A 21,288-nucleotide genomic window follows, 5' to 3' on the forward strand; every position below is an offset into this window, starting at 1 on the left:
AGTGGAAGTGTGGAGTCTTAACCACTGGACCACCAGGGAAGTCCCCAAACCAGTTTCTTTAATAAAGTAATGCCACAAGGACATCTACAACAACAACAACAAAATAGTTGGGAGGAGGGAAGCAGAGTATTTGGTGTTTCCCAAATACTTATTGTCCCTGGAATTCTTTTCTTTTTCTTTTTCAAATGGGCTCTTCTGTGGGACTAATGATCCAGGGAATATGACTTGGTAACTATTGATGAAAAGAAAATGGTGATTTATACACACACAATCGAGGAAAAAAATCCTGCTAATTAAAAACTGATGGTAGGGCTTCCCTGGTGGCATAGTGGTTAAGAATCTGCTTGCCAATGCAGGGGACACGGGTTTGAGCCCTGCTCTGGGAAGATCCCACATGCCGTGGAGCAACGAAGCCAGTGTGCCACAACTACTGAAGCCCCAGCGCCTAGAGCCCGTGCCCTGCAACAAGAGAAGACACTGCAATGAGAAGCCTGCTGCACTGCAAGGAAGAGTAGCCCCTGCTCACGGTAAATAAAGCCCGCAGCAGCAACAAAGACCCAATGCAGCCAAAAAACCCCCCAAAAAACTGATGGTAGAATTTCTCTCAGAGGGAAACCTGTTTTTTGTTTCACAAAACATTTTCTAGGTTATTTGGTCATGAAAAGTTAGGTTTCAGGAATTGGATCTGGTAGGTGGAAAATGGAAACAAAGAGTGTTAAATAACTCTGCACAGCACAGTGAGGACAACTTGGGGTTTGGGGCCGGGCACGGAGGAGGGATTGAGAGGTGAACAGGAAAAGACGGAGATGAGCAGGCTCCATGGGAGTCAAGAAGAATCAAAGAAACGTGGTGAGGAATGTTGACGGTCAGAAACGCACTGAACGACAGCCGGGACCGACTGTAGAGTTTGTGGAGCCCGTTGCAAAATGAAAACGTTCAAAATGCAGCAAAAGTTTACGTTAGAGGTACTAAAATATAAAGCCTTTTTTCTTTCAACTGCAGTCTCTCTCTGTCTCGCTGGTTTTAATTTGCTATTTAACCCGTGTTCCCTCATGCATAGGGGACTCCACAAGTGCAGATCCTTGTGGGCGCCCGGATTCAGCTGCGACTCGGCGCATGCGCATGCCGCCCACCATCTGTAAGCTCCCCGCTCCGGACCCGGCCTGGGCCAGGAATTCAGACCAAACTTCTCCAGTTCCCACGTGCCCACCATCCCACCCCGCCGTGGACATGTGAGAGGCTGGGTGTAGGTCACAGGGTGAGGGTGGGAAGGGGGGCCTGGGGCACCATGCAGAGGTGGGAGGTAGTTGCAGGGGATGGGGATTGGAGTAGGGAGTGCAGCTGAGAACCTGCCCCAGGAAGGCAAGGAGTTGGCGGGAGGACTGCGAGTGAGTCCCAGACGCATGCTCTGTTGATCAATCAGACTTCACTTACAAGAGCACAAATTCAGAGATAAAATTTCAAGAATTTGGAAAGATTTTCAAAGACAAGTGACCACAAAGCATGAAACCCTAAGTGCAGGCCCCTCTGAGCACCGGTGCTTGTGGGACGGCATGAGTTGCACACGTGTGAAGCCAGGTCTGGTGCTGCGTAATCACGTCTACTTTCTGAAAAGAAATTACTCCACACCCTTGGTAAAAAGTGTTGGGTCATCAGTTGCCTTGGCAAATTAAATGCAAAAAGGACCGATTTCCTTCTTTGGGTCCATGCCAGCAAAGGGAACAAAACAGTAGTAAGGAGGCAGGGCTAGAAGGAGATTCAGATTTCAGCATAAACAAGAAATTGGACCAGAGGTGGCCATGAGAACACAGTCCCAACTCGGAGCATGCGGACATTTTTGGTTTCCAACCATGCAAGTGACCAGAGCCAGCTGGAAGGCTTGGAAACAGACAGATGGCCCACACTTGGGCTTCCCATAGTATGACTGATGTTTCATGGGGAACGTGTTGAAAATATGTAAAAATCATCTGAGGATATTTAATAGTCCATTTTTACTGTGTTCATTTCCCTATGCTAGAAGTAAATCTAACTGTGGTCTTGTGCTCCCTGAATTTGTCACTATTAATCACTGGTGACAGGAATCAGCAGAAAATGATGGTGATAGATCTTAGCTCAAGTGCTGGTTCCTACTTCATGCCTCAACTCCCATGTGACTTGGGGGAGAAACTGCCCATAGGCCAAGAGGCACTCTTCGCAAATAAAGAATACGTAATGCATCTTTTCCAGAAAAAATTCCAAGACAAGGGGGAGCAGAGCTGCTTCTACCCAATCAACCTGCCTTTGATCAGAATCGAATGATGGAGAATATGGGGGAAGAGAGGCAGTGACCATATCTAGCTCACTTGCCCAGCTGACAGCATTGAGTAAGTCAGTAATGAATAACTGATATAAGCCACTATTTTTTTTTTTTTTTGGCGATACGCGGGCCTCTCACTGTTGTGGCCTCTCCTGTTGCGGAGCACAGGCTCCGGACGCGCAGCCTCAGCGGCCATGGCTCACGGGCCCAGCTGCTCCGCGGCATGTGGGATCTTCCCGGACCGGGGCACCAACCCGTGGCCCCTGCATCGGCAGGCGGACTCTCAACCACTGCGCCACCAGGGAAGCCCTAAGCCACTATTCATTGAACACTTTCCAAGTATCAGGCATTCTGCCAAGCCATTCTCATGTACTATCTCACTTAATTGATTCTACCAGGTAATTATCCCCTGTATTACAGGTGAGAAAACCGAGGCTCAGAGAGGTTACACTTGTATACTATAATGCAGCCATAAGTGCCAGAACCCTGATTCAAACCCAGGTCTGTCTGCTTGCTAAGCCCAACCTATTCAGTCATATCTAAGAAAGTGAGCTTCTACTGGCTTTTGCTGAGAGGTGAAACTCCTTTTACTCTTTCTTAAGTGTACATATCCAGAAGGTCCTGAAGCTGCTCAGATATTTTGTTAATCGTAGTAGCCTGAGATAAATCACTTTTCCAAAACCAGACATGAAATAGTAGAGGGGATTGATGGCATTGGTATCTAATGTTATTTGTTTGATTTAAAATGTTTTATCTCAAGGATTGAGGACTGAGGTCATATTTCTCATGCCTCGTTTTATCATCAATGTCTTACACGTAGCAGTCGCTCAGTAAATACTGGAGAACATAATGCTTTGACAAGAATCTTAAGATTGTTGTTCATCTTCTTGAAACTTTTGGTAGCTAGTATGATAAACAGCTGTTTTAGGCCAGCTGTTTAGGACTCATCGGTTTGCCCCTTTGCCCTTTTCCTATCCTCATTTTCTGTGGCTCACCACTCCACACTCTGAGCTCCAACTGAACTGCTTGCTTTTTTCTATATGCACATACTGTGTTCTTTCATGCCGTTTCTTCTCCTGGAATGCCCTATCCTGCTTTATTTGCCTGGCAAAGTTCCTACTCAACTTACAAGATTCAGCTCAAATTGCTTTTCCTCTGTGAGACCTTCCTGTACAACTTTAGGATAAATTCATATTTCTCCTCTGGGCTCCCACCAGGGCCCTCACACAACTCCAGGGGGCACCATTTACACTGGAGCCTATGTGAATGGCACCTTCTGGATTTGTGCAGTGCATGGTCTATGCAGCCCTCATGGTGGTCAAAGTCCAAACTTATATACATGTTGCTATTTTGATGCAATACTTTTATTGAGGACATTGATTTATTCATGTCCTCAGGCACTGGGTTTGGCTTGCATATAACTGTAGTCTTTTGTTTCTATGTCCTATTCCTGTGCCACTCTGTGCGTCCTGCAGGAAGTGATCTTGTATCCTAAAAACCTGGCTTAGTGCCTGGCACATAGTAGAAACTCAATAAATCTCCTTCAAAGCGGGGGCTGGCAAACTACAGTTTTTGTATAGCCCGTAAGCTAAGAAGAGTTTTTACATTTTTAAATGGTTAGAGAGAAATCAAAAGCAGAATACTATTTTGTGACATGTAAAAATTATGTAAAATTCAGATTTCCATGTCCATACATAAAATTTCATTGGAACACAGACACATCATTTATTTAAGTATTGTATGTCCCTGCTTTGGCCTCATGCATGCAGACTCGAGAAGTTGCAACAGAGACCATGTGGTCAACAAAGCCAAAAAGATTTACTGTCTGGACCTTTACAGAAGAAGTTCGCTGACCTCTGTGTCAAAGGAACACAGAAACAGACTCCTTCCCCCTCAGAGCTCAGATACTCCTTCTCCTATCTTTTCCTCCTCACCACCTGCTTCAGAACAGGATGTGGCCCTGGTGCCTGCCAAGCCCCACATTACAGGTCCTCACTCCCTGGCCTCCTCTGGTACCTTGACCTGTCACTGGTGCTGCTGTCTCTTATTCCAGGTTATTCTTGCCTCCCACTGTATGCTCCAGAAGTATAAGATGGCTCGAAGTTCCCCCCCAACATGTATTTTCGGCCTTTCTTTGATAGTCTTAATACACAAGATTCCTCTTTTCCCTCCTCCCAGTTTTTAATCCTCCCCCGCACGGCAAACACATATATATCTGCCCGGGGATCTTCTGGGAACCAGAGCAGATAAAACAAAACTCCAGAAAATCTTTCTCAGTCCTTTGCTCTCTTAGATTTAATCACTGCTCTCTGCAAGTTCAGACTCTTCACATACTTGGCCTAGTAAATACCACACTATGTCCTAGTGAATAGTGTGTGTCTAACACGCTTCCTGCATTTCATTCATGAACCGACTCATACACATGTGCCAGGCCCCGTGCTACGTGTTGTGGTTGAGTCAGATGTGGTCCTTGCTTTGTCTGGCTGGGTAGACAGTGATTAAACATGAAAACAAGTGCCTGATTATACATTGTGAGAAGCGTCATGGAGGAAACATAGGGTGCTATGAGCAGCGTTATCTGGCAGGCGTCGGAGACATTCAGAACTGTTGCCTCGATTGGTGCTGAGTTGAAAGAGATGGGCCGGTCAAACCCTTTCCTTTCCAGTGAGGAACTGAGGCACAGAGATGTGACGTGGCTTGCCCAAAGTCATCCAGCCCCTAGCAGTCCGTATAGCCACATGCAGCCCATTAATTAGTTTCATTTGGGCCACTCCAGGTCTGATGGTCTTTATGTTACCCTGTTTACATTATTGTCCATGAATATTCTTATCGATAGTCATCATGTGCCTCTGTGAGAACTTTATATTCGTGTTTTAATAACTCGCTAACCTAAATTTGATCCCAGCTAATCAGACATATTGATTAATTGGTGAAAGGTGCCCAAACAGTGACAGTAATAATTTCCAAAGGCTTCAAAGTGTGTACCAAGCTATCATATATTCCCGCAACCTTTTCTTCCTTCCACATTGCCCTAATCCTCCTCGAAGCAGATGTGGATATATTTTGTTGTAGTCTTTCCCGGCAATGGTGCTGGAGAGCAGAATGGCCCCAGAAGCTCATTCCACCCATACCTCATTTGGCTGGAGGATGTCGTTCCTGTCAGAAGGCCTTCCTCTGACTCTCGCACGTGATGACAGTTTCACTGGAGTCAGGTGGACATGGACTCATCAGCGGCTGATATCGAGAAGCCGTTGGATCGAGGCAACCAGAGTGGTTTTGAGCAACCTCAGGTGAGCAGACGGTGAAGTGCAAGGCTGCAGAGAAACGAGGACTTGGCCTGCTTAAAAACAGCTCTCTCACTGTGCCCCTGAGTGTGTTCGCACTGTGCAGGGTGGTGGCAAATGCGCGTGTCTGGGGGCTGGGATTGAATTCTGGCTCCTCTGCGTCGGGTGGGTGACTTGGGCATCTCACTTAGCTTCTGCGGGTCTCAATTTCCTCACGTGTCAAGTGGAAGTACTGAGGGCCGCTGTGGAGGTTAGATGAACTCGTGTGTGTAAAGAGATTAGCAGCCAGCACAGGGTGAGGACCCAGTGGCTAGACCGGCTCCATACAGAGCGCCACTCTGCCCCAGGCACTGTCCTGTATTAACATACTTAATCCTCACAAAGCCCCTCAGAACCAGGCACCCATCCCCTCATTTTACTAGATGAGGAAACTGAAGCACAGAGAGGTTAACCCCTGTGTCCAGGACACACAGCTAGTAAGCATCAAAGCTGGGATTTGAACCCAGGCAGACTGGTTCCAGCATCCATGCCCATCAGTGCTACACTAAACGGCCTCTCAATAAAAACGGGCTAGGGTGTGTTCTTACACTGACTGTCCCTCCCTTTTGCTTTAACTTGCCAGTTCCTTCTACTCACGTATTCTATGATTACCTTATTATCTGAGCCCCAAATTTGAGATCCGTGTTCAAAGAAAGGATTTTGTGCTGCAGAAGATAAGAGGTTTAGAGGAGAGAGGCCATTTTGAAGATGTGGTTTGGATACTGCAAAGTTGGGGTTTCTAAAACATTTGTGATAGCTCAAGGGGACAGCAGGATAGAATATTTGAAATCAATATTGTCCTGAAAAAGCCAGCATGGTAGATGAAGATATTCTTTTCTTTGCCCTTTAAGTCCTTTAAAAACTAGACAGTATGAGATTCAGAGCCTGCGTACAGAGCCCGCTCTGAGCATGAGTGACTGGCAGACTACGAGGTGGGATAGGGCGCTGCGGAACTCCCTTCCCCTCCTCTCCCCTCCCCTCGGGAGTCAGGGCCCTCTCTGAGCAGCCCTGTTGGCCCATTCATCCTACCAGGAGTTCTTGGTTCTCCATTGCTCCTCCGTCCTCAAATTCCAAAGCAAACTCCGTTTCCTCATGGTATCCAAGTGGTTCTCAAGTCCCTGGAAACAAACAAACCCAAGATAATTTTTAAAGAATTTCGTGCTTTTATTATTTGTTGTACTCCAAAATTTTCTATAACCCAGGATTCTGACCCTGTTCAAACTTGAGTTTTAGTAGATACATGAAAGGAGGGGCAGGTGGTATGAGACGTTCTGGGACAGCTTCAGAGCAGAGGGAGAAGAAACTGGTACCCTTGGTTGCCTCTGGGGAGGAGAGGCATGGCTGGAGGAGAGGATGATGTAGTCCTTTGTACATTTTGAATTTTAGCTTATGTGAATGTATTACCTATTCCAAAAGAAATGGAAAAAAATTAAGAAACAAATGTGGTGTTTGAGGCTGCACACCTCTTCCTCTGTGATCAGGGAAAGTGGTGATAACTACTCTTGTTGGAATGATAATCTTCCTAGGTAGGTTGGGAGGGAGAGGCAGCTGTGGTGGACTGGCACACACGCTGCCACTTTTATGAGCCACATGACACGCTCCCCCCCCCAAAAAATCACTCTTTCTCATCTCTACCAAAGGAAGTACAGCATATAAATTTAAAACACAGACTCAGCTCCACCACTGCCAGCTGTGTGACCTTGGACCTTTTAGCTCTTTGTGACTCAGTTTCCTCATTTGTAAAATGGGAACTAATAGTGGGGGTTGGGAGGATTATAGGTTAAAGCACTTAGAATAAGGCCTGGTATATAACAAATAGTCAAACATCCATTATTATTACAGGCAGTCCTTGCTTTGCATAGTTCCAATATGCAAACTTAAGTTACCACATTTTAAGGAACATCAGTCCCCCAATAACATGTGTCCAATTTCAGTTACCACTGTATATTAAATGTAATTGCATAAAGTACAAACTTCACTGCTAGCTCTTCATTCCACAGATCACTACATAAACAACAGATGCACATCGTGATCAGTGACCAGTCATGTCACTTATTTTAAAGCCTATTGGTTATTAAACCAATCTGTTTATTCAATTCACGCACATCTGTTATTCGGTTCATGCAAAGACAGCAAAGCACTTGGTTGCGTTGCTTCCTTGTCTTCCGGTCATAAACCCACATGCCATTTTACGGAGATAGTTAATCAAAAAAGAGAATTGGCCAACAAAGATGGAAGTGGAGCAAACAAATGAAAAGGGATAACACTGGAAGTAAAACTGTATGTGACAAAAAAACCTGAAAATGGCAACGTCAGAGCAAAGGTAGGATGGGATCTAAACCTGCACGAAGCTATGGTGCAAATTATATTGAAAAAGTCCAATGAATATAAAAGCAAGCTCAAGTCCCTTCAACCTCTTGTAGTTTATTTTATTATTTTTTTAAACATCTTTATTGGAGTATAATTGCTTTACAATGGTGTTAGTTTCTGCTGTATAACAAAGTGAGTCAGCTATACATATACATATATCCCCTTATCTCCTCCCTCTTGCGTCTCCCTCCCACACTCCCTATCCCACCCCTCTAGGTGGTCACAAAGCACTGAGCTGATCTCCCTGTGCTGTGCAGCTGCTTCCCACTAGCTATCTATTTTACATTTGGTAGCAACATCTTGTAGTTTAAATTGTACTAGGAACAGAAAGCTGCTTATGGTTGAAATGGAGCATTTATTTCTACTTTGGATTCTGTGCAGTGTGGCAGTAACTTTTACTCCACTGTGCAAATAACTTTGCAGAATTTGAGTCTAATGTAAATGAAGTTAGAAAAAAAAAATAGATGGCCATAGGAATGTTGACACTGCTGCCATTACAGAGACTAGATGTGCAGGCAGAGGAACCTAGTGAAGGTGGGCATGTCAGTATAAATGAGGAAAGTGGTGGTGACAAAAAGGATGAAGTCTCAGAAAAAAGTGACATCAAAAAACATTTGAGTAGGGCTTCCCTGGTGGCGCAGTGGTTGAGAGTCTGCCTGCAGATGCGGGGGACGCGGGTTCGTGCCCCGGTCCGGGAGGATCCCACGTGCTGCGGAGCGGCTGGGCCCGTGAGCCATGGCCACTGAGCCTGCGCGTCCGGAGCCTGTGCTCCGCAGCGGGAGAAGCCACAGCGGTGAGAGGCCCACGTACCGCAAAAAAAAAAACCAAAAAGCACACACACACAAAAAAACATTTGAGTACTTCCCTGGTGGCACACTGGTTAAGAGTCCGCCTGACAATACAGGGGACACGGGTTTGAGCCCTGGTCCAGGAAGATCCCACATGCCACGGAGCAACTAAGCCCATGCACCACAACTGCTGAGCCTGCGCTCTGGAGCCCTCAAGCCTCAACTACTGAGGCCCGCGTGGCTAGAGCCCGTGCTCTGCAGCAAGAGAAGCCACCGCAATAAGGGGCACGCGCACCGCGGTGGGGAGTGGCCCCCACTCGCTGCAACTGGAGAGAGCCTGCGTGCAGCGACGAAGACCCAATGCAGCCAAAAAATAGAATAAATAAATAAATATTTGACACTAAAGAACCCCTTAGATCTATTTCACGACATTGAATGTTCAATGGGTAAAATGTTGGAAAGATCCAAAGGAGCATGAAAATTCATGAAGGCATGCAAATGATGCTTGCTCTGTATTGTAAATTATGTGAATAGAAAAAGAAGGCAAGCACTGTTCAAACTACTCTTGATAAGTTTTTTACCAAGAAATAGAACAATTAACTCTCAAAATTCCTAATGTTTTAAATAATGGTATATTATACAGAGTTACTATTTTTTCCCTCTACATTTATAATGGACAGTAAGAGGGTTTTTAACGTTTTGACAAAACATTTAAAGGTCATAGAACAATCATCATTTTTCGCATTGACTATTTAGGTCAGTCTCAATGATGTCAGCTTGCACAGTCATGTTTAGGGTCCTGCACTGCTGTGCAAAGTGAGATTACCTCTACTTCCTCATGGAAGAGTACAGAACAGCTTTTTTGTTGTTGTTGTTTTAAATTGTGGTAAAATATACATGAGTTACCATTTTAACTGATTTTAAGCCTGCAGTTTAGTAACATGAAGTGCTGTCACAGTGTTGGACAACCATCATGTCCAGAATGTTTTCACCGTCATAAACTGAAGCTCTGTGCCTGTTAAACAGTAACTCCCCATTCCCTTCTCCCCCTTGCCTTGGTAACCACCTTTCTACTTTCTCTCTCTATAGTTTTGCCTATTCTAGATAAACTTACGTAAGTGGAATCATACAATATTTGTCCTTTTGTGTCTGGTTTATTTCACTTAGCATAATGTCCTCCAGGTTGATCCATGCTGTGGCATGTGTCACATTTCACTCCTTTTTTGGCGAAATAGTATTCCATTGTACATACATGCCACATTTTGTTTATCCATGAATTCGCTATTGCGAATAATGCTGCCACAGACATGGGTGTCCTATGAGAGACTTTGAAGAGTAGTTATCTCTGGAAAGTGGGGCTGGGGCTTACTCTTCATCTGAGACCCTTCTGTACTATTTGATTTTTTTTAAAAAAACTATGAGCACAGGATAATTATAATAAATAGGTCAATAACATATAATATTGGAGAATTTGGAAAATCCTACCACGTGGGAGTGGGTTAAGTGTGTCCAGCGTGTGTGAGGGCACCAAGCTTGGAGCTGGAGCGTAGAAGGTACGCGATGGCTGCTACTTCCAGTGCAGTCAGAATTTTGTATGCTTCCCTCTGGGCAGAGAGCATGGGAGTGCCCCAGACTGGCAGCAGGGTGGGGCTCAAAAGGTTGCCCTAGAATTTGCTTTGGTGACCCATTTGGAGGCAGCTACCTTCCTTTAGGTCCCTTCCCAAGAAACCCAAGGCCTGGGGCTGCTCCAAAGGCACCCAAGCTTCCCATCTGCGCCCCCGTCTGGGCTGGTCCTCCTCAACCACCAGCACCATATCTCAGGCTGCATGCCATTCTCAAATCCCCTTCTCAGAAAGTCCCTGTTCTGACTCCTGTGACCTCAAGGCCCTACTGGTAATGGTGGTTAGTCATCACAAGTTCATGTGTTCTCGACTGGCGTATAGTTGCACTGTAAATGTAACAAGAATTCTTTTAAGGATGACAGTCCTGTGCAAAACCATTGGCGCTTCTTTTCCAGTCTCCATTGCAGATACTGCTAATGGATTGCAAACATGCTGCTGAGACCAGAAAAGGCCTGAGAATCTTTCTGAAACAAAATCCAATCTCAATAATTTGGAATTGGCACTTGCAATGAAACCTATTTGTCATTTCTGTGACACAAGGAGTGACCTTTTTGGTCTAGATAGCAGGTGTTGGGACAGGGGTTTGGAAGGGAGATTTGGGGGGCGTGGTTTGCAGCACCTCTGAACTCATGCCATGGAGCTAGGATCATACCTGGATAGCTCAAGCACCTGCGATCTTCTCTGATTTGAAGATATAAAGGTGACCTTGAGAAAACTGAGCTTGTAGGGTTGGCCTCAAGGTGGCCACGATGAGTCCATCTCCTGATACCATGGGTCAAGTCCTGAGAGGTGGATTGCGTCATGGCATCTCCACACCTTCCGTGTACCCTCAGGGGAGGAACAGGAAGGCTCGTAGCCCAAGTTACAGCCATGAGCAGGTCTGGGGAACTGGGCCATGATGTGTCAGTGCTCTCCCCGCTTCTGTTGGCCCTTCCTGTGAATTAATAGGCCTTACAGATCCAATCTTGGAGGGAGGCAGAGAAAATTCATTATAAGAAAAAGAACCAAGAAATAGGGAAATCAAATTGTCTGCTTTTGTCAACGGAGCATGTTTGCAGTGAGTCTGGCTATACACTTCGTAGATCAAGCCGTATCCACTGAACACTATAGATGGAGCCATTAGCACCCGAACACTGGCTATTTTGAAATTTGTTCTTCTGGATCTTTGTTGTCCTAGGGCTGGACATGCATCTTCCATAAGGTTTAGCTGTGGAAAACCTTGTTCATTCAGATGCTTATCTACCACTCGTGACAATAATAATAAAAAGAGTAGTAATGGAGAGTTTACTATGTGCCAGGCACTGTGCTAAGTGCTTTATAAACATTACTTCACTTAATTCTTACAGGAACCCTAAAGGTAGGAACTACTGCCATCATTTTATAGATGAGGAAATGGAGGTTTAGAGAAGTTAAGACATTTATCCAAGGCAACCCCTGGGGGAAGAAGCAGAGCATGGATTTGAATCTATATGACTAACTCTAGATCCCTAACTCTTAACCACCAGGCCACTTGAAAAAATGACTTTCTCCTGTAAAGCTTTTAAGAATAATTCTGTGAACATGATGGTGGCTTATACTGGGAAAATATTCCACTCCACTAAAACTAGGCATTGCCTGCCAGGTCCCCTCCCCTCTCTTCCCTTCTCTTCCCCATCCCTCCTCCATCCCTCCCCCACTTCCCTTCCCTTTCTCCGATCATCTCCAGGTTAAACCCCCTTCTCATCCCTCTGCCTTAAACCCTGCCAGCCCATGTGAATGGGAATCGTCACTCTGCTCCGCTGTCCAGGCAAACCCCGCAGAGGGTGGGCCTCCTGGTCCTTCGCACCAATGGCTTTAGTCCTCCAGGTGCTGCTTCTTTTTTTTTTTTTAATTTATTTATTCATTTATTTTTGGCTGTGTTGGGTCTTCATTGCAGTGTGTGGGCTTCTCGTTGCAGTGGCTTCTCTTGTTGCGGAGCACAGGCTCTAGGCGTGCGGGCGTCAGTAGTTGTGGCTCACGGGCTCCAGAGCGCAGGCTCAGTAGTTGTGGCTTGTGGGCTCCAGAGCGCAGGCTCAGTAGTTGTGGCACACGGGCTTAGTCACTTAGTTGGTCTGCCGCATGTGGGATCTTCCTGGACCGGGGCTCGAACCCGTGTCCCCTGCATTGGCAGGCAGATTCTTAACCACTGCGCCACCAGGGGAATCTCCTCCAGGTGCTTCTGACAGACCGGAGAGGCAAGGGCCCTGCCTCCTGCTCCAGCAGCAGTCTGGTGACATCCACGGTTCCCAGCTACCTGTTGCATTTGAAGCTCTTGGCCTGAAGGCTCTGGTGGCACTGGAGGCAGGGGGGCAGGAGGGCAGGTGAGGCCCGCTTCCAGCAGCAGATGAGGCAGGCCTGGTGGAAGCTGTGGCCGCACTCTGTGATTACGGGTCTCGGCAGTACTGGAAGCAGATGCAGCAGTGACTTCTTCCTTGGGTGGCGAGTGGATCAGCAGCGGCCATGGCAGGTTCAGTTTCACTTTCCTTGTCTCCACACTCTCTTCATTGTCTCCTCTGAGCGGAAAGCTTGACCGTGGCCTCCCAGACCAGCTACAAGTAATCTGAGCCTTTTTACTTTGGTTCCTTTCACTTTCCCGGTCACAAGCTGCTTCTCTCGGTTCTGCAGCTTTCCTCTCAGCAGGCCTGCGGGGGGGCCCCCTGTATCAGGGGAAGGAGACTGTTTAGGGTGGGGAAGCCAGCAAGGGTTTTAGCCCCATGGCTGTTCTCCGGCCCAAGGGGCTCCCCGTTTGTCAGATCAGGATGTTGGGAAAGTGCCTTGCCGTAACCACCGTGCTGGCCCCGAAAGATGTGAACCCACGGGAGATGTGACGGCTGTTTCCCAGAGCGATCCGACGGAGCCCACAGGACTCCAGCTGCTCCCAGGGCTGGGGGAGGGGCCGGAAGGCTGGCTTCCTGAGACTTACGAAGGACTCTAAGAAGTTGGCAGGGTGACATTGTCTGAGTCACATCTCAAGAGAATTTGGGAAGAGAAGTGCTTTTCTAAAACGTTTCTACAGGGAAGATCAGACTTTGCATTTAATAGGGAATTGGGGACAGGGGATGGTGAGGGGTGTGTGCTTTTCCAGGGCTGGCCTCACTGACAGGTGACATCTGAGCCTTATGGAGAAGAGAGTCAGGGATAAGGGATGAACTGGATGTCCTGGGCTCTGGTGGTGAGGGGTGAAGACGTATCTAAGTTATCTGGGTGGTCTTTGGGCTTGGAGCTCCTGCCTCTACATTGACTTCTGCCCCTGGAAAGGGAGGCTGCATGCATGCTGGTGGATGGGGAGGAGCCGGAGAGGTCTTGTCCTGCTTTGAAGTAGGTTCTGGAACCCTGGACTTCTGTTCTTGGGTGCTGGGAAGTGAGCCTACAAAGAGGAGATCATAAAAAGGTGATGCGCTTTACCAAGAGCTGGTGATGGCCCAACACCTTTCCCTTTCCCTTTCCCTTTCCCTGTCCTGGTTAAGAGGTGGGAAAGGCCTCGGGGTTGGCCACTCAGAAGCACAGCTCAACCAAAGAGAAGAGTCCTGACTGGTAGGTGCTGACTTTGGAAGGGCCGCAAGGGGACTGTGAAAGTTCAGTGAAAAGAGACAGTTGCCAACAGGGGCGTGAGAGCCGTGAGACTACCTTTGCTGAGCCTAGCTAGCTTGTCCTACTGCTGCAGCTTTGCTTGAGAGCGAAGTGTTGAGCGGCCTGTTTCAGGAAGGAGCCCCTTATCCCTCATCACCATTCGCTGAGCACCTGCAAAGCGTTCTTTCACGAATGACCTCTGGACACACTCACAGCCCCTTCTTCAAGCTCACAAGGTAGAAACACTCGCCTGAGGCCAAACTTCCTGGGAAGAGGTGGAGCTAGCATTCCAGCCGAGGTCAGGCTGAGTCCCAAGCTCAGGTTTTTACCGTAGATACGAGGTGACCTCTCACAAACAGTAAGGGACCCTGAAGGAATATGACAGGACCTGTCCTCTGGGTGGGGCTGAACATTCTCTTAGGAGACAGAAGTCACCGAGACCTTTGTTCTGGCAGCAGCAGAGAGGACCAATGGAGGGGGTGTCCTTTGCTCTTTGCACTTACTGTGTGTGTCTGGAGAGAAGCAGTGGCAAGAAGCTGCTGGACTTATCCTAGGCATTTAGGGGAAGAGTGCCTGTCCTGGTTTTCGCACTCTCTAGCCTGAAACATCTGGACTGGAAATACTTAGTCACAAGCTCTTCTAGTACATGCAGCCACACAGAAGTGACATTCGGGACATGGCTCTTTGGACGCATTCTCCCATCAATGCACTTAAGTCATGTGAGCATCTCAGGCCCCTCCCAAGTGTTTGGAGACCTGGAGTTACCTCCTACTCCGAGTTGGATTGGAATCTTGGAGAAGTCAGGGTGAGTAGGACTCAGGCAGGGGGGCCCAGCCATTATCATTATAGAGGAAGAGAGACCCAGGTCGTTTCTGACAGCCAAAGAAACACCTGTTTTAGGGCAGAAGTGAGGGAGAGGATCTTGGTAACGTCGATGAAAAGATGACATTTTGTCAGATACCGAGAGAGAGCCCAGCGGAACAGATTTGCATTGATGTTCTACATGGGTTCCTCTGGTGATTCGTGGGCCAGCCACAGAAGACGGTGAGGTTTTCAAAAGTATTTCCTACGGCAAATTCAGTTCCACATTGAAAAGTGCCCGAGAATCAGCATTTGAACAGCACGACTGCAGCAATATATGCTTTACTCGTTGAAAATCTTCCCAATTTTAATTTTTAAAAATTGATTTTACAAATCAGGATAGGCAGGCAAGGAGATCCCTAAGGCCATGTGGTCTTTCCAAACTGGCTTGGAGAACAAAAAGTTTGAAGGCCTCTATCAGGAAGAACAGGTTCGATTTCCGAGGTCTCTTTATTTGGGATCCCAGCAGGCCTTGTTTCTAGTGAGAGACTAACTGCCCTCTTTCATACTGCAGGTATGAAGAGAAATGCTGTTGTCAGGCCTGCAGGCTGGAGCAGGGAGAGACCACTACCCCTGAGTCATTAATATCCTCATCCTTTCTTTTAACCAAGGTGTATCTATATACATAGAAAAAAAGACTGGGGGAGATACCAGATGTGCATGGTGGCTCACTGTAGGTGATTTGAATTTTTTTTCTTTTAATACTCAAATGTATTTTTCAAAATTTCCACAAAAAATATGTTCCTTTAATAAGAGAGAAAAAAACCCACCCCACATAAATACCTCTCTGAGTAGAGACACAGATGTAGAGAACAAACGTATGGACACCAAGGGGGGAAAGTTGGGGGGGGAGAGGGGGGTGGTGTGATGAATGGGGAGATTGGGATGGACATATATACACTAATATGTATAAAATAGATAACTAATAAGAACCTGCTGTATAAAAAAATAAATAAAATAAATAAAATTCAAAAATAAATAAATACTTCTCTCAGGTAGAAAAATAACAAACATTTATGGAACACTCTGATTTGTCAAGTCCTTCTCACATACATTCTAATTTAATCCTCTCCACAGCACTCTCTGATGACTTTTTCTATTTTGGCTTCAGAACACAAGCCTCAGGAGGTTTAGAAACTTTCTCAAGGACCCATGCAAGCCAGAGTGGAACCCAGTCTTCTCACTGTGGGTTTCCTCATCCGTTAGGATGCCAGAACCTGGGGATGAGGGGACTGCTGCGGAAGGAGATCTGAGGGCAGGTCAGGGCAGGAAGCAAGGGGCAATGGTAACCTCATGGGAGGTGGAGGTTGGTAGCTGCTGTCTGGAGAACTGTGGTCGTCATTCTTCTGGTTTTATTTGCTGGGTCTCAGGGATGATTTCTGGGCTGAATAGAAAGCTTGCCCTCAGGATATGGGTCCTCTGGAGCTCCCAGCAGCTGGGTTTTGCTCTGCCTGGCTCACCTCTCTAGTTGGATACAATGGGGAACTGCTTCCCCAGGTCACCCATGGCCCCATACTTTCCTCCTTCTTTCCTGGGTCCAAGGCAGGGCTTCTTCCTTGTGTTGGACAAAGTGAGAGGCCTGTGCTGGAGTGGAGGCTTCCGGGCTGAGGCAGGGAATCTGGAGATGAAGACAGGAAGGTGGAATGTGAAGGAGGTTCCCTTTCAGAGCGGGAAAGAGGGAAGGTGAAGTGGACCATTGGCTAGAGCCACCAGAGGATGCTCAGGGAACACTCCAGCTGGCAGTCCGCCCTTCTCTGTTAGATGTCAGCCTTGCTGGGGTGAGGCTGATCTGTCCCTGATCGTTAGTGTGGACCAGCTGGAAGAATTCTCGAGTCCAGTTGATTGGGAAGGAAGATGAGAAGGTCTGTTTTTTTCGAGAGATGAAAGAAGCGGTGTGTTGGGGCCAGCTCCTGCCGGCTTTTGAGAGGCCAGTTGTTAAAACTTTAAGCATCTTGTGAATCGTCATGCTGGTAGCTCGAAACTGGTCATAGTGGGAGTATTTCCACCATCGAAATGGACAAATGCCACAAATCAGAGCTTCTCCCTGCCAGAGAATTGACTGTCAAACATTTACCTGCATATCCCTGGGCAGGAGTACCCTTTACCTCATGGTTTGGGGCTCACTTTGTCCTTTTAAGGGAGATAATGACAACGCTGTCTGGCTTTGGGCTCTTCTCTGTGATGTCAGGATGGGAAGTGGGGTCACCCTTGCCCTGTGGCTTTCATTTTCCTATACCTAAATCACAGGGGGCAAGCTGGGCTGGAATGGGACCTCCTGTGTCCTCTAGGCCACGTGACAGCTGTTACAATGCCCGGGACAAAGTATGTGCTCCAGAAATAGTTGTTCAAGGGGGCCGAGGGAATCACTCTCACCTATTATAATTTCATAATTTTCCTGACTGTTGCCAGCAGAGGGCACTACAGGACTAATGATGTTTGAGTTATGGCTTCCTCCGATTATCTTAAAAAAAAAAAAATCATTAATTTGAAAGAAACAGAAACGGCCCAAACTGACTTGGTAATTTTTAGGTGAAGCACCAATTTTGAAAAAAATTGCAGTGCTCAAGTGATAGATAATAGTGAACATTGCTATATCACTTTATAGTTTATAAAAGCACTTGACCTACATCATCTTGTAAAATTCTCAGGACAACCCCGTGAAGCAGGTGGAAGCGTCACAGTGTAGGAGATACACGTGTGGGCTCTGGAGTCAGTGTCTGGGCTTCAAATCCTGGCTGTGTCAATTACGGACTCTCTGACTTTGGACAGGTCACGAAGCCTTCCTGTGCTTTGGAGGTAACACTGGTACTTGACTTGGAGGCTTGGTGTGAAATGGGAGGAGGTTCGCAAAGCACTTAACAAACTGCTTTGCAGGTAATGAGCGCTCAGCAGACGTTAGCTCTTATTATTCTTGTTATAACACCAGGCACCTGATCTGAGCGTCAAGGAAACCCTCAAGATCGTATCATGGGTAAGGGCAAAGCCAGGACAGAAGTCCCACCTCTTCTAATACAAGGTCTCTGCCTCTGGTCGTCACCCATCCCCAAACTGTCACTGCTGACAAACCTCCCAGCTGGGCTAATAATGCTCATCATTCCTGCTGGAATGCTTGAAAAGTACTTCAAAAAAATTCCCTCTTGAAATCCTCAATCCCAAATTAATTTGCTTAGTAACTCATTTTTCTTAAGGAGCTCACAGCTAACTTCAGCCCAGTGCTCTCCAGGCCTCATGATCTGAACCTGAGTGCTCAAAATCAGGGAAGTTTACTGTCCTGAGCAGTATAACCCTGGCGTCATGAACTCAAAAGTCTTCAGGGCCAGCAGGTGTAGTAAGATAGCAGTAGTGGGGATTCCGGCCCTGTCTGAAGCAGGAAGTGGATGTGCAGAATGAGCATGGCCAGATCATCTGATTTGCAGCAGAAACAAGGAGTCCAGATGTTTATGTAAAATATCCCAGTTGATAAATCTTGTCAACTAATTTTAAGTTTTATAAAAATCACTGTGGGGAGCAAGTCAAACATGGTTGTAGGCTGCATCCACCGGTGCTACCAGTTAGCAATCACTGGATAAGCCTTAAGGTGCGGTGGGGTAGTTGTGACGCATGCTTCCAGGGGCAGCAAGGGCAATCCCACGGCAGTTTGGAGAGCCTTGTCAAAAGCCAGTGTATTGATACTGTGCTTAATTGATCATTTTTTCCCTTTGGTTGAGTTAAGTCTTTGCTCTTTCTGTAAAGAATCAATTCCTTGCCTGAGTAGTGTGGGAAACATCTGGATGAGAATTAGACTAACTGGAATCGATCTGCAACCCTGCAGTGTGACTCCAGGCAAGTTTCAGACCCCTCCCCCGCTCCCTCCAACACACCCAAAGCAGCTGGGTTTCCACCCTTTTAAGATCAGCACTGTTTTGGATTTTTTTGACATGTACACACTGCTATATTTAAAATGGATAACCAACAAGGACCTACCGTATAGCACAGGGAACTCTGATCAATATTATGTAACAGTCTAAATGGGAAAAGAATTTGAAAAAGAACAGATACATGTATATGTATAACTGAATCACTTCACTGTACACCTGAAACTATCACAACATTGTTAATCAACTCCACAACACTATAAAATAAGGGGACTTCCTTGGTGGCACAGTGGTTAAGACTCTGTGCTCCCAATGCAGGGGGCCTGGGTTCGATCCCTGGTCAGGGAACTAGATCCCACATGCATGCCCCAACTAAGAGGTCATGTGCCGCAACTAAGGAGCCAGCGAGCTGCAACTAAGGAGCCCACCTGCCGCAACTAAAAGGGAGCCCACCTACTGCAACTGAGACCCGGTGCAACCAAATTTTAAAAAAAGACAAAACCCCCCCAAAAAACCAAAAAACAATATAAAATAAAAAGTTAAAAAAAAATAAGATAACAGTCTAAAGTGAAAAAAAAAATCACTTCAAGATTTAAATTAGGATAGAATATAAAATATGGCTTAATTAAACCTCTTCTAAAACTACCAATTTTCATTCTATATACTGGTTTTTCTTTTCAACAGATTCAACAGCAAACTAAGAGGCAGATTAGTTATGAAAGTTCAAAATGAGTTTACCAAAAAGTGCCAGTGTGGGCTGAGTATGAGACATATAACTAAGAGGATTGAAGCATACACTTTGAAACCAAAATGCCTGAGTGTGAATCTGACTCCTCCAGACTGTAACTGTGTGACCTTGGACAAATGACTTAACCTCTGTACTTTAGAATGAGAGTGACTTAGTATCTACCTCCTCAAGGTGTTATGAGGAGTAAATTAGTCATTGTGTCTAAAGAATATACAGCAGTCTAAGCACCCTGGAATTGTTTGATATTACCATTCTTAAAATTATTTTGGCAATACCAATGTTGTACTCATTGAAATTTGTTTATTTTTAGTTGTTGAATTATAATGCTGTACATCTGAAACTTGTATAATTAAAAAAATCTGGGACTTCCCTGGTGGTGCAGTGGCTAAGAATCCGCCTGCCGTTGTAGGGGACATGGGTTCGATCCCCGGTCTGGGAAGATCCCACATGTCACGGACCAGCTAAGCCCATGAGCCATAGCTACTGAAGCCTGTGCGCCTAGAGCCCGCGAGCCTCAACTACTGAGCCCATGTGCCACAGCTACTGAAGTCTGCGTGCCTAGAGCCCGTGCTCTGCAACAAACCACCGCAGTGGAGAAGCCCGCGCACCGAAACGCAGAGTAGCCCCTGCTCGCCGCAACTAGAGAAAGCCTGCGCACAGCAACGAAGACCCAATGCAGCCAAAAATAAATAAATAAATAAATTTATATTTAAAAAATCTATTTTGAGACATATTAAAAAAAAAAAAAAGATCAGCAATGGCTGTTGTTCTCTATTTAGAAACTTGCTCAGAGAAGGAGCCTCCACTTTTTGAGTGTCAGGCCAAGAGCCTCCTCATTGCTCTGCATTAGATCCGCCCCACCCCCAATTTTGAATTATTCTTTTCATTGCTTGCTTGTTTTTTAACACTCAAGAATCTTTGGAAACATGCATACCTGTGGTGTAGTCCACGCAGTGAGTCAAAGCAGGTACAAGAAGCATGTCATTTGGGGGCTTCTGAGAAACAGACACCAGGATGGAGTTAGGTATGCAATAAACGAATATCTATGAAGGATAAAGGGCAGGGGAGCAGAGGTCAGTGAGAAGAGCCTTCAGGCAACAATGCAGGTCTGAGACTTGCCAAAGGAGAGAGGACAGGAAAGAGGGTTGGGTAGGAAGAACCTTAGACTGGAGCCCAGCTAAGCTGAGAAAGTCTTGGCCAGGCTGATCGGAAGCCCAAGAGCTGAGGAGCGTCCTGGCCTGGCTGAGGTTCCCCTGCTGTGCTCAGTGTGCGAGCTGCAGGGTCCCAAAGGTGCCGTGGCTGGAGGCGGCTAGCCGGCTACGTCCCTTGCAGCAGGTTCCCTCCCTAAGGGAGATCTGAGTGGTACTCTCTTGTGACTGCCCCAATCAGCAAGAAGAGTTCCACGATCCCACAAGTGTTTGGCTTATTTTTACCCAGCAAAAGGGAGCGGAGTGTGGCGGTTCAAAGTTACTCCTAGGTTGGTGGCTCCACTGCTGCGCTGGCTGTGACCTTAGGGCCAGGAGCCGAATTTCCTTATCTGTTCAGTGAAAACAGTGAAAGCATCTCTCCCATGGAGTTACTGTGACAATGATGATAAAATGTATGTAGCGTGCTTAGCAGAGTGCCAGGTGCCTGAAGCAAGTGCTGAATAAATATGTTTACTTTGGAATGTGCTGTGAGATGAAATATAGGCAGCTGTACAACTTTTTTTTTTGCTTTGATTTTTAAAGGTCTTCTAAGATGGCATTGTTAGGGTGAGTCTGGTCAGTAGGCCAAGTGAGGATGCATTTATGGAAAATGGCTACCCGCAGCACTCTTCCACCAGCCCTGTGAGGTAG

The 21,288-nt window shown here is 46.5% G+C and overlaps 1 long non-coding RNA gene across 1 annotated transcript in view; it reads right to left on the reverse strand.

Moving 5' to 3' along the window:
• The window catches only part of LOC132596774 (uncharacterized), a 50,302-nt gene that overhangs the window by 16,074 nt on the left and 12,940 nt on the right, over nt 1–21,288 (reverse strand). Inside the window, exon 2 of the long non-coding RNA XR_009562778.1 lies at nt 6,649–6,737. This is a non-coding gene — a long non-coding RNA (uncharacterized lncRNA). The remainder of the gene's footprint in view (nt 1–6,648; nt 6,738–21,288) is intronic.

The sequence above is a fragment of the Globicephala melas genome, chromosome 2, assembly GCF_963455315.2.
Source record: "Globicephala melas chromosome 2, mGloMel1.2, whole genome shotgun sequence".
In the NCBI taxonomy this organism is placed as follows: Eukaryota; Metazoa; Chordata; class Mammalia; order Artiodactyla; family Delphinidae; genus Globicephala; species Globicephala melas.